Genomic DNA, 12,789 nt, shown 5'->3' on the forward strand with positions numbered 1-12,789 from the left:
TGTTTCATGGGCATTCTATGATGGCTTGTTTCATGGGCATTCTAAGATGGCTTGTTTCATGGGCATTTCAAGGGCATTCTATGCTACAATATTTCATACATGAGTTTGTGTGGGATAAACTAGGAAACATAAATATTTAGTAGATCCAAACAAGAGAATTGTTGCAGCCCATGTTGAAGTATGGTGCTCTCTGAGGCAGAAGGCAGTTTTGTTGCAGGCATTTCATTACCAAACTAAGCAACATCATCAAGCATTGATTGATGTGGTGAACACCAAGACTGATATGAAATCAACAATCAACAATAAACAATCAAGAACAAACAATACCCCAATCAATCAATCTGTCGGCATTGCAATGAAACTCCCCATTCTCATTCAGCACTCAGAAACAAAGTTCATCCAAGTGAGAATTTATTCGAGAAGTCATATTGGCACATCTGGGAGAATCCGAATCTGAGAGTTCTGGGTTCTACCTTCCCAACTGAAAATCAAAAGCCATCCCCTGCACCCACGAGTCCATCGCATGGTCCAATCTAACATCATCCCAACTGGAGATATTTCCCCAGACACTCATCTCCAGGTGCAGGGTGACTTGTCCTTGATTCTAAGAGAAGAATAATGTTGAGTCTAATTCTCCTCCTATGAAATCCCCCCTCCCATCAGATAAAGGCTGGTTGGGGGAAAGAGAAAGGATATAGAGGGAGAGAAGGGAAGGGGAGGGAGAATAGGGTAGAAATACAATTAAAAACGAATGATATCTTTTTGTGACAGTCTGTAAGGATCATTTATCCGATGTGCTAGGCCGGGTGTTTTCCTTCTTTCCCCCTACCCTTTTTTTTTTCCTACTTTGTAAATGTATTTCGATGTGTTTTTAAATTGTAAATTTAATAAAATCTATTTTTTTAAAAAAAAAGAAATCCCCCCTCCCAAATTCCCAGGCACTAAATGCCTTGAAGCTTCTAAGTAAAATATGGCTTCTAAGGCGGACACAATCAATCAATCAGTTTATTACAGTCATAGACCAGAGACCAGAATACCCCAATCAAGGAACTACCAATGCAGACAAAAGAAGCAAAAATTAAATAACAGCCTAATCAAGGAATTGCCAAGAAGCCCACATTTACTCGATAATAATGATTATAGTCTATCTTTATTTGTTTCCAACGATGAGATCCTAGGTTTACAAACAATTCCCAGCAATATTGTGATATATATTATATCTTCTCTATACACTCCGCGGTATTCGGTTTTATTCTGTCTAGGGAGGGAAAAAACAGCATTTGTTTTCATTGGCACTTCTCCACCCCACCTCCTGGTTTTCTTTCAGAGTTTTAAGAGGGAAAAAGACAAAAAGAAAAAGAAAATATAAGGCAATATATCCCAGTGGTGAATCTTGAGGAACTGGGTTTATGTAGCCAGCATCTTTTGAAAATTCTATAAGGCGGTAAGAAGCATTGTTCTATTCAATTTCAAGCTATTGATCCAACTGAATGCTTGTTTGAAAATTGCCTGACCAGCTTTATTTGAGCATAACAGATACGTCTCCCTACTTTTCTTTAAAATGGCGTATATGGAAGGATTTAGTGTTTGAGAGCCTTAGAATATCTTTACTTGGCTTAGAATATTCATGTGGAGTGCAATTAGCAGATTTTTTTTTTTTTTGGACAGATGATTGAAAATGCTCAAAGGGAAAAAAATACGCATTCAGCAAGCAGCAGTATTTGAACCTACTGCTTGTAAATGAACGTACTGTAGTTTCATCCGCTTTTCCGTTAACTAAAGGGATACATATTTCCTATTGCTACTGTTCTTTCATCAGCAGGTTATTATATCACTGCTGTTTTTTTTATTATTGTAAGATGGTCATGGCTGATCTTTTACTGGCCCAAGAAATATATTGTTCCTTCATTCATTCATCGTCATCATCATCCTCTTTTAATGACCCCATAATCCCCTGCAGGGTGAATGAATGGAGCTGAGGGTTTACTGGCCAGATGCCCTTCCTATCACCAATGTGGAGTTTTGTTCATTGTGCCCAGGGAGAAAAATATCTGCCTTTACCTCTTCATTGAAAGAGATAAAACACTTCTCCATTAGACTGTTATGGCATTCTTCATCATAAATGAAGAATATAAATGAATGAATATTGATAGTTCTAGCTTGGTAACAACTTTGATAGGTTGGACAGACGGACGGACAGATGGACAGACGGACGGACGGACAGATGGACAGACGGATGATGGATCGGATGGACAGACGGACGGACGGACTTGACGGATTTGACGAGACGGACAGACGGACAGATTGGACGGACGGACAGATGGACAGACGGACGGACAGATGGACGGACGGACAGACAGACGGACAGACGGACAGACGGACGGACAGACGGACGGACAGACGGACGGACGGACAGACGGACAGACGGACGGACGGACGGACGGACGGACAGAAGGACGGACAGAAGGACGGACTGATTTGACTTGACGGACGGACGGACGGGACAGACGGACAGACGGACGGACGGACGGACGGACAGACGGACGGATGGACAGGCGGACAGACGGACAGATGGACGGACGGACGGACAGGCATGGACAGACGGACAGACGGACGGACGGACGGACGGACAGAAGGACGGACAGAAGGACGGATTTGATTGGACAGACGGACGGACTGGAGGATCTGACGGATTTGACGGACGACTTGACAGACGGACAGACGGACAGACGGACAGACGGACAGACGGACGGATTTGACGGATTGGACGGACGGACGGACAGACAGACGGACAGACGGACAGATCTGGACGGACGGACGGACGACGGACGGACGGACAGACGGACAGACGGACAGACAGACGGACAGATGGACGGACGGACGGACAGACGGACAGACTTGACAGACGGACGGACGGACGGACAGACGGACGGATTGACGGACAGACAGACGGACGGATGACGGACAGACGGACGGATGGACGGACGGATGGACGGACGGACAGACGGATTGACAGACGGACAGACGGACAGATGGATTGGACGGACGGACAGACAGACGGACGGACGGACGGACGGACGGATGGATGGACGGATGGATGGACAGAGGGACAGACGGACAGACAGGCGGACTGGACGACGGACTTGACAGACGGACAGACAGACGGACAGACGGACAGATGGACAGATGGACGGACGGACAGACGGACAGACGGACAGACGGACGGATCGGACAGACAGACGGACAGACAGAAGGACAGACGGACGGATTGACGGACAGACGGACAGACGGACAGACGGACAGACGGACAGACGGATGGACGACGGACAGACAGACGGACAGACAGATAGACGGACAGACAGACGGACGGATTCGGATTTGGACGGATTTGGACGGACAGACAGACGGACGGATTTGACGGATGGACGGACGGACAGACGGACGGACGGAAAGACAGACGGACAGACAGACGGACAGACGGACAGACGGACAGATAGACAGACAGACAGACGGACAGACAGACGGACGGACGGATGGATGGATGGACAGACGGACGGACGGACAGATGAATGGACAGACTGACGTTTTTCAGACCTTTATCTTCATTAGGAATGAAAGCAGTTTTCCAATATCCAATATCAAAGAAGAGGCAGTCAAGCTATTCTCCAAAGCGCCTGAGGGCAGGAGAAGAAGCAATGGGTGGAAACTCATCAAGGAGAGTAACAACCTAGAACTAAAGAGAAATTTCCTGACAGTTAGAACAATCAATCAGTGGAACAATTTTTCCTCCAGAAGTTGTGAATGCTCCAACACTGGAATTTTAAAGAAGAGATTGGACAACATTTGTCTGAAATGGCTTGAGCAAGCAGTTGGACTAGAAGACCTCTAAGGCATCTTCCAACCTCTGGGAATGCTGAAAAACATCTGCAGTAGACCTAGAAAATTAGACTGGGGATCAATGTGTGAGAACGCAAATTTCAGTATCCAATCATTTACCCAGTGAGCTTTATTTTGAATTTGTAACGTGTTTTAAGATGTGTTTTTCTGCTGCATCTCTGAGGTTGTTGTTTTTTTTAAAAGGAGAATAATTTCTGCCGAATTCCATCTTATGTTTGTTTTATAATTTCTTGGCTGCATCGAAAAGAGACTCTAATGTGGCTTGTAGACTTCAATCTGTTCTTGCTTTAAAGTTTGCACAGAACTTGGTTAGATGCAGTGTGGGTAACAGAAGGCTGCTGGAATGACTTGGCGTGAAATACTATAAATTGCAATGAGACCCCTGAGAAATAGTTGGAAGTTTGCTCAGACCATCCGTTCAGCTGAAGCATTTTACAATGTGTGTAGTTTTTTTCTTTTTTAACAAAAACAAAAAACACAGATTTTTATGGGTTAGATGCTGTTTAGATTTTGTGTTGTGTTGCTCTGTGAGCAATTTATTTTTTGTGGTCTTAAGTCTTTGGGATTTCCGTTTTATTTTAAAGTCTTTTTGAGTACTACTTGGGCAAAAAAAAATAGTGGAAGAGAAAAGAATGATGTATAATTTAAGATACAAATAAAAATTCTCTTGGCATTTAAATCAGTGGAGCACAATAAACTAATATATTGGGGAAAGGTACAGCCTGCTCTTTAGTAATATGTAAAGCAGTGCCATTATGCCTTTAATCTGTGAAATGTTAATAGGCATGGTTTGTTAAAGAATTAACAAAGGAACTACTTATGTGATACAGAATTGGTAATCGTTAGTTTTATGCATCTGCAGCTAGAAACTGACTTTCAGATTACACTATTGTGAGTTGCTTACTGTGTTACCCTTGATTGCTTTAACCCTTTGCTGACAATTGAAGGCAAAGCCAGTTTTTAAACCAGCCATCTTCCTCTGGGCAGTATACAATGAAAAAAAAGTTAAAATACCAAAACAGCATATAAAAATTTAAAAAATTAGAATTTAGAAGGAGGCAAGAACACTGAAATGCCTCTAAAAATTAGCTTAAAAGGTTAAGGGAGGGTTCTCAGCCAGCAGCACGGCTGTGTATCCTTCTGGGCTCCTCACACAAGGCTGCAGAGTCATGTTTTCATTATTTTTCTGGAAGGCCAAAGGGGTATGGGCCTATCTCATATCTGTGTGTCTCATATCTGGGTATTTCCAGTGGTGGGATTCAAAAATGTTTACTACCAGTTATGTGGGTGTGGCTTGGTGGGCGTGGCAGAGGAAGGTTACTGCAAAATCCCCATTTCCTTCCCACCCCACTAACCTGCTTTCCAGCTCCGTTCTCCCATGTAGGGCAACCAAAGAAGACCCAGCCAATCAGCTGGGACTCAATGGGAGGCAGAGAATAGATGGGGGCGGAGCCAGTCAGAGGTGGGATTTGCCAGTTCTCCAAACTACTCAAAATTTTCACTGCCGGTTCTCCAGAACTGGTCCGAGCCTGCTCAATATCACCTCTGAATTGGACCTTGAAGCAAACTGACACCCAATATAATAATATTTTGTGGAACAGGAACTGGTCACTCTGGATTAGTTCACATCAAACAGTCCTGGGTATAAACAATTCTGAGATTGTCAGCTGTGTGAAATCAGAAAACATTCCTTAGGAAGGCTAGAGTTCTATTTTATTGGCGTGGGTGATTGTAACTTCTTCTCCTTCCTAGTGTATTCCTGCAAGTGTAAGGTTCCACTTTTCGGATCATTGAATGCCACCTTGCATGGTCAGTTGCATCTCCAAGATGAAGGCCTGCAGCTTGCATATCTTTGTTGATGGTGTCTTGCCATCTCTGTTTTGGTTGCCTGTGAGGTTGTCAGCCGTTGACTTCTAGTTGGCTGGCAGTCTTGGCCATAGTGGAAGGTGCTGCTCTCTGGACATGTCCATACCAGCAGAGGCAGTCTTCTCTCATCTTCTCTATAATTGGTGCCATACTAAAATGTTGTCGAATGGTGTCTTCTGTGATGTGGTCAAGAAGGGAGATGCCTGATATCCAACAGAACATTCACATTTCCACAGCATGGAAGTAGCTTTTGGTCTCTGTTGTTGATGCCTAGCATTCAGTGCCATACAGTACAACATGTCCAATGGTGGTCTTCTAAATCTTAGATTTAAGACAGGTTGGCATTCGTCTGTCACATAACACATTGGTGAGTCCTCACCAATGCATCCAGGCTGCATTCCCCCTTGCTTGCACCTCATGTTGTCATTGCCTTGGAGGTGGGATCCCAGATACCAAAAAATGTCCACCTTCTTTAGGTTTTCTCCATTGATTTGAAGTGTTCCAAGGGTAGTGAGAGTCTCTAAGTACTCAGTTTTCCTGATGTTGAGGCAGTGATTGTAACAAAATCTTGCAATGAAACAGGCCATCTTCCGAAGTTGTGCATGCTCCATCACTGGAAGCCTTCAAGAAAAGCCTGGCATCCTTGTGTTCAGAATGGCATGAGGATTTCTCCACTGGCCAGGGCAGAAGTTACCTTAGAAACCCTCCAAACAGTCCTGGGTACAAACAATTCTGAAACTGGGATTCTATAAACTCTACTTAATTGTCTCTTCTCTCATACTTCAAGAGTGACCAGTTCTGAGTCTCTTTCTAGATGGATTCTCCAAGGTCATCTCCATGGCGTTCTACGGAAACTTTCAGCAAAATTTAAGGCGCCATGCCTATGATGGTATGGGAGAAAGCGGTCAGTCCACATTCCATTTCAAAAAGACTTTGAGAGAGACCAAATGAATAAATTCTGTCTAGAGAATGGTCAGATAAGAGATAGTATAGACTGAAGCTGCATAATGATTGGAGATCCTCCCTGGTTGCTCTGTCTTATAAAGAGATGATGGGAGATTTGTAATTCCAGACTTGCAAGTTTAGATTAATGTAGCCTTACAGTAAAGTGAAATTAGTGAAATTAGTTCTTCTGGTCATGTCTATAGAGATTCTCAGTCCTCCAGGTCATGAAAAAGGTGCTTTTTCAAGAGACAACTGGACTTTCTGCTTTTTATCTTTGAAGATATTTTACTTCCCTTGGATGAGAAGCAAAATGTCTTCAAAGAAAAAAAACAACAGAAAGTCCAGTTGCCTTTTGAAAAAGCACCTTTGGATTCTTCTGATCATGTTTCTTATCTGATTTACTTGGAAGGCTGGCCGTGCGAAACTTAACTGGAAAGAATTGTGACAATTACACTGGTCATTTTTATATCGTTCTCCATGTGAGAGAAACTTCTAATCATGGAAGCTATCCCTACTGTCAAAAACTTCAAAAAAAAAAAAGATATATATTTGTATAATCTCTTTCTTTAATTTAGTATTGGGACATTTGGTTCCAATTGTTCTCGGAGATGTAAATGAAACATAGGGAAAAACCTTTAATTCTGGTACCAAGGATGACTACACAAACCCTAATTTCAAACAAGCCCAGAAGTTTCTTTAATATATTTTCCAGGTCCCAAACCATCAAACATCTAAAAACAAGTATTTTAATGGTTGTTTTGGCTTACAAAATCCTTAGGGAAGAAACTCATTTCTACAATATGCTGTAAAAGGTTCAAAATATTCTTTCATCTGGATTGGAAGCAGCTGGTGCAGTGTTGTGCCTGTATTTACACTGGATACAGGGCAATGTTTGAATATATGTCATTATAATGAAAGAATCCTACCGACATAAAATCAGAGGCTGTCAGCACCAAAGCTGAGCAAAGTTTGCTCAAGTTCTCATTTTTCTAGCCATAAGTTTGTTCTATTCCACCTCCATTTATGAATTTGCTTCAACCCTTTGGGGGAGGGGAAAAAAAACCAAACTCTGCAGAAAATTCATATTTATTGTATGCATCTTTCTAAATATTTGCCCACCAGAATTCTTGCTCTATTGGGTTTCACCTATTTCAGTTGGGGTTTTTTTAATCCTTTAATATGATCGATAGATATAGAGATAGAGATAGACAGATAGGGAGGCAAAGAGAGAGAGAGAGAGAGAAAGAGAAAATTGGCATGTTGTCATAAGTCATGATGGTCATAAAGCAGATCAGCCAAGCGACATACCTCATTCTACAACCTTTTTTTGCAGTGGTTGTTAAGCAAACACTACATTTGTTATGTGCATCTATTGTTTGGAATGGAGCATTTTTTCCAAAAACAGAAGTAAAGGTTTTCCTGTCTTCCTAAATTTGAAAGCTGTGTCTCTGTGTGTGTCTGTGTGTCTGTCTGTTTGTCTGTCTGTTTTGTCTGTCTGTCTGTCCCTCTCTCTCTCTGTCTCTCTCTCTGTCTCTCTGTCTCTCTCCTCTGTCTGTCTGTCTGTCTGTCTCTCCTCTATCCGTCTGTCTTTGTATGTCTCTGTCTCTCTGTCTCTCTCTGTGTGTCTGACTCTCTGTCTCTGTCTCTGACACTCTTTGTCTCTCTGTCTATCCCTCTCTCTGTGTCTCTGTCTCTGTCTCTGTCTCTCTCCTCTCTCTCTCTCTCTGTCTGTCTTTCCCTCCCTCTCTCTCTCTCTCTATCTCTTTCTCTCTGTGTCTCTCTCTCTGTGTGTGTCTCTGTATCTCTCCTCTCTCTGTGTGTCCATCTCTCCCTCCCTCTCTCTGTCTCTCTCTCTGTCTGTCTCTCTACCTCTTTCTCTGTCTGTCTCTCTCTCTCTGTTTCTCTGTCTCTTTCTTTCTCTCTCTGTTAAGCAAGGATACAAGCATTTCTTCCTGCAGGCAGCCCAAGTACTTCTGAAATCAGAAATAGCCCAGGTTATATTTCATCTCTCTCCCTCTCCTCCTTTAATCTTCTCTCTCATTACTTGCATTCCTAAGGGCATTTTAATGAGACAAAAATTACTTGTTACAAAATAAGTTTACCTGTATGGCAATTACGGTGATGAAAATCTGCACAAGACGAACCATTATATTTGCAGTGCTTTTTGATTAATGAAAAGCTCCATATCCTTCACAGATATGGATCCTTCCCAGCTCCCTGTGTGCTCAGTGGATTCTTTAACATGCATCAATTGCTAAGGGGCCAGTTGTCCATTTTACTTCACCTTCTGTGTCCCTCACCAGCCTTGAATTCCGCTTTATTCTTTACTACACCCAAAGTTCTTCACCATCACATGTTCTTCAGCATCCCAACCAAAAAAAGGAGAGGGTGAGAAATTTAAACGTAATCTAGTACCGCAGACAGAATTGCTGCTGATTTCACTGCGGTTCAGAAGGTTTTCCTCTACAAGACAATAGAATATGTTCATTAAAATCAAAAATAGCTTCAGGAGGCCAATCCTTCTGTTGGTGTTTTTTCAGTGCCAAGCGTAATCATGGGCTTCCTTTGTTTCCCTGTGGAATTTTGGACAAATTATCTCTCTTTATTTCCTCGACCCACAAAAAAAATGGTTTGGAGGATTTGGAAAGGTCGTTTATGTCCAGTAATTAAAGTGTTTAGCAGTGTTGATGGTAGGGAGAAAAATGGAGAGAATTTTCTGGGGCCATTTTATTCAAAAAGGTCAGAATGTTTCAGACTAGCAGTCCAATAATCTCTTGTTTACTGTGCCCTTGGAGAAAAAATATTGCTGGAGATGCTCAGAGAATGATGTTTGCCCCCAGTAGAAGCTCTATAAAAAGTTTTTTTTAAAAAAAAAAAAACCATGGACAACATTTCTCAGAGATTATCCTATTAGACATCACTTGAGACTTTCAAGAAGATATTGGATTGCCATTTGTCAGAAATGGTGTAGGGTCTCCTACTTGGGCAGGGGGTTGGACTAGATGACCTACAAGGTCCCTTCCAACTTTGATTATCTGATATGATACCCCCCCCCCCCGAGAATTCTCTAGAGAGACAAAAAGACCAAAACACCTCCTCACCACCAAGCAACATTCAAATAAACAGAGATTAACACCAAGATTAATACTACCCCAAAAAGCAAGCCGTAAAGAATACCCCAATCAAGGAATTACCAACTCAGACAAGCTAGCTAACCAAAGCCTAAACTTCTTTTCTTTCAGATGTTTCATTACCAGACTAGGTAATTTCATCAGTGCTAGTAGGAGTGGGGTTTGCTCTCCTTTTATATGCTATGGGTTTGCTATTGGTGGGAGTGTTATTTACAGTTCCTTGATTAGGCTGTTTAATGTTTGTTTGTCTGAGTTGATAATTCTTTGATTGGGGTATTGTTTACTGGTTGGGTTTTTTTTTTAGGTTGGAGTTGAATTTTAATAGGGATTTGGGGTATCCCATTTTAAGACGAGCAGCAGACGAGTTTTGAAAGAGGCCAGCATCTTCTTAGGAATCTGTTCTGGATTATTTCTAACCGAACAATGACCTTCTCATCTGAATTGTCAACTTGGCACAAAAAGTTTTGGTGTAAGTGCTGAACCAACTTTAGAATTTGGAAAACCACCCTTGGTCTGTTTGCTTCATCTGATTCCTTGATTAAGGCAGAGGTGATATTCAGAAAATTCTGACCAGTTCTGGAGAACTGGTAGCGGAAATTTTGAGTAGTTTGGAGAACCGGCAAATCCTATCTCTCTGGCCCTGCCCCCATCTCTTCTCCCCCTCCCATTGAGTCCTAGCTGATTGGCTGGGTCTTCTTTGGTTGCCCTGCACAGGAGAACCGAGCTGGAAAGCAGATTAGTGGGGTAGGGAGGGAATGGGGATTTTGCAGTAACCTTCCCCCAGAAGTGGGGAAGGAATGGGATTTTGCAGTATCCTTCTCCTACCATGGCCGCTAAGCCATGCCCATAGAACTAGTAGTATTTTTTTTAATCCCATCACTGGATTAAGGGTGAAGAAACTATAACCTTCCAGATGTTCCTGGCCTAGAGCATGGATCTTCAAACTTTACTGAGGATTTCTGGGAGTTGAAGTCCAGAACTCTTAAAGTTACCAACTAAAGTTACCCTGGCTTAGAGTTCCAGCAGCCTTAGTCATTGGGCGCAGTAGCTATCATTGCTATGAGTTAAAGCTCACCACAGATATCTCATCCTTGTATTAAACTCTTGATGGGTATTATTGTAGGATCATTGCTGGATCAGGCCAATGGTCAATGGAATCGTGTATTGCTACAAATTGCTGGGACCTGAGGTTCTTCACTCTGTTAACCAGAATCACTGTTGTGTGGATGAATGTGATTTGTTGTTTTTTTTAACCTTCACATGTTTGAGGAAAGCCACATTTTGTTTGTTATTGGGTCATTGGACTAAATAAAAACCATCCTTCTTCGTGACACGTCGCTCATTATGTTCAGACACTAATTAGATTATATAAAGCAGAAATGCTTTTCATTCTCTAATTATCTCTATGCCACATCAACTGCCCTCCTCCCTTCTGCTATAATTAATTCTACTATGAGACTAGCAGAGTTCTGTGGCATCAGAACAAATAATAGTGGAATGGATTTATACTTAGAATTTGCACCTGTAACTGAGAAAATGGATTGGTGGAACTTCCATATAGTCTCAGTGCAAACATCCATCTCTACTTCAGATAGATGCATTTGAGACAATCAAAACATCTATGACATCAGTAAGACAACATGGATGTGATATTATACTCCAATGCTACTATTGCATGGTGGCATCATACCAGCTAGTGCAGATAATTAAATTATGGGTTTTGTGTGATTGTGTCATTATGTATTTGTGGTAATTTATCCCTTCCCCCTTGCCCCCTCCTCTCATAGACGATAATGTTTGACTTACAGCCATCTGTTTAATGACCTTTTGAAGTTGCAATGGTTATCCACCAAAAAAAGTGAAAAAAGTCCTCACAATTACTTTGCAGCATCTTCATCGTCTTCTCCTTCTCTTTCTCCTTCTCTTTCTCCTTCTCTTTCTCCTTCTCCTCCTCCTGCTCCTCCTGCTCCTGCTCCTCCTCCTCCTCCTTCTTCTTCCATATCCATCATTAGATTTTGATAATTATGTTGGCAATCCTATTTTTATCAACAGCTGCATGAAAAAGTGCTGTTGAGTTTTGTCCAAACCAGTCCCTTAGATTTTGAAGCCACGGTGTTCTTCTGCCAGGACCTTCATTTCCCTTCAATCTTTCCCTGGAGGATTAAGTGAAGGATGCCACATTTTTCCAGGTGTCGCATCACATGTCCAAAATATTTTAGCATTTGCTTTTTAATGAGTTTGATTATTTCCCTTGTATTTCCAAGGCAGATTATCACCTCCTTATTTCTGATGTTGTCAACTGAGCTTATACATAACCGTCCCCTGTAAATCCATATTTCAAATGCTTCTCATCTGTCCACTCCATAGAGCAGGACAGAAAAGGTGTAACCTCTGACAAGCCTGATTTTCAATCTTAGGCTTATGTCGTGACTGCAGGAGACCTTCATAATCACTTGATCAAAATTTGACCGTTTGATAACCAGCAGATATTTACAAGGGTTGTAGCATCCCAGGGTCACATGATTGCCATTTGCCATTTTCCCAGCTGGCTTCCAACAAGCAAAATCAGTGAAGGTAGCAGGATTTGCTTAACAGTCAAACAATTCACTTAACAGATGCAGTGATTTAGAGGGGATATTCAACCAGTTCTGACCAGTTCTGGAGAACTGGTAGTAGAAATTTTGAGTAGTTTGGAGAACAGGCAAATCCCACCTCTGACTGGCCCCATCCCCATCTATCCTCTGCCTCCCAAGTTCTAGCTGATCCGCTGTGTCTTCCTTTGTTGCCTTGCACAGGAGAACAGAGCTGGAAAGCAGGTTAGTGGGGTGAGGAGGGAATGAGGATTTTTCAGTATCCTTCCCCTGCCACGCCCACCAAGCCATATCCACCGAGCCACGCCATGCCCACGAAACCATGTCCATGGAACCGGTAGTAAAAAACAGAATTCCAC

The sequence above is a fragment of the Pseudonaja textilis genome, chromosome 12 (genome assembly GCF_049901715.1).
Source record: "Pseudonaja textilis isolate UNSWEBS1 chromosome 12, rPseTex1.2, whole genome shotgun sequence".
In the NCBI taxonomy this organism is placed as follows: Eukaryota; Metazoa; Chordata; class Lepidosauria; order Squamata; family Elapidae; genus Pseudonaja; species Pseudonaja textilis.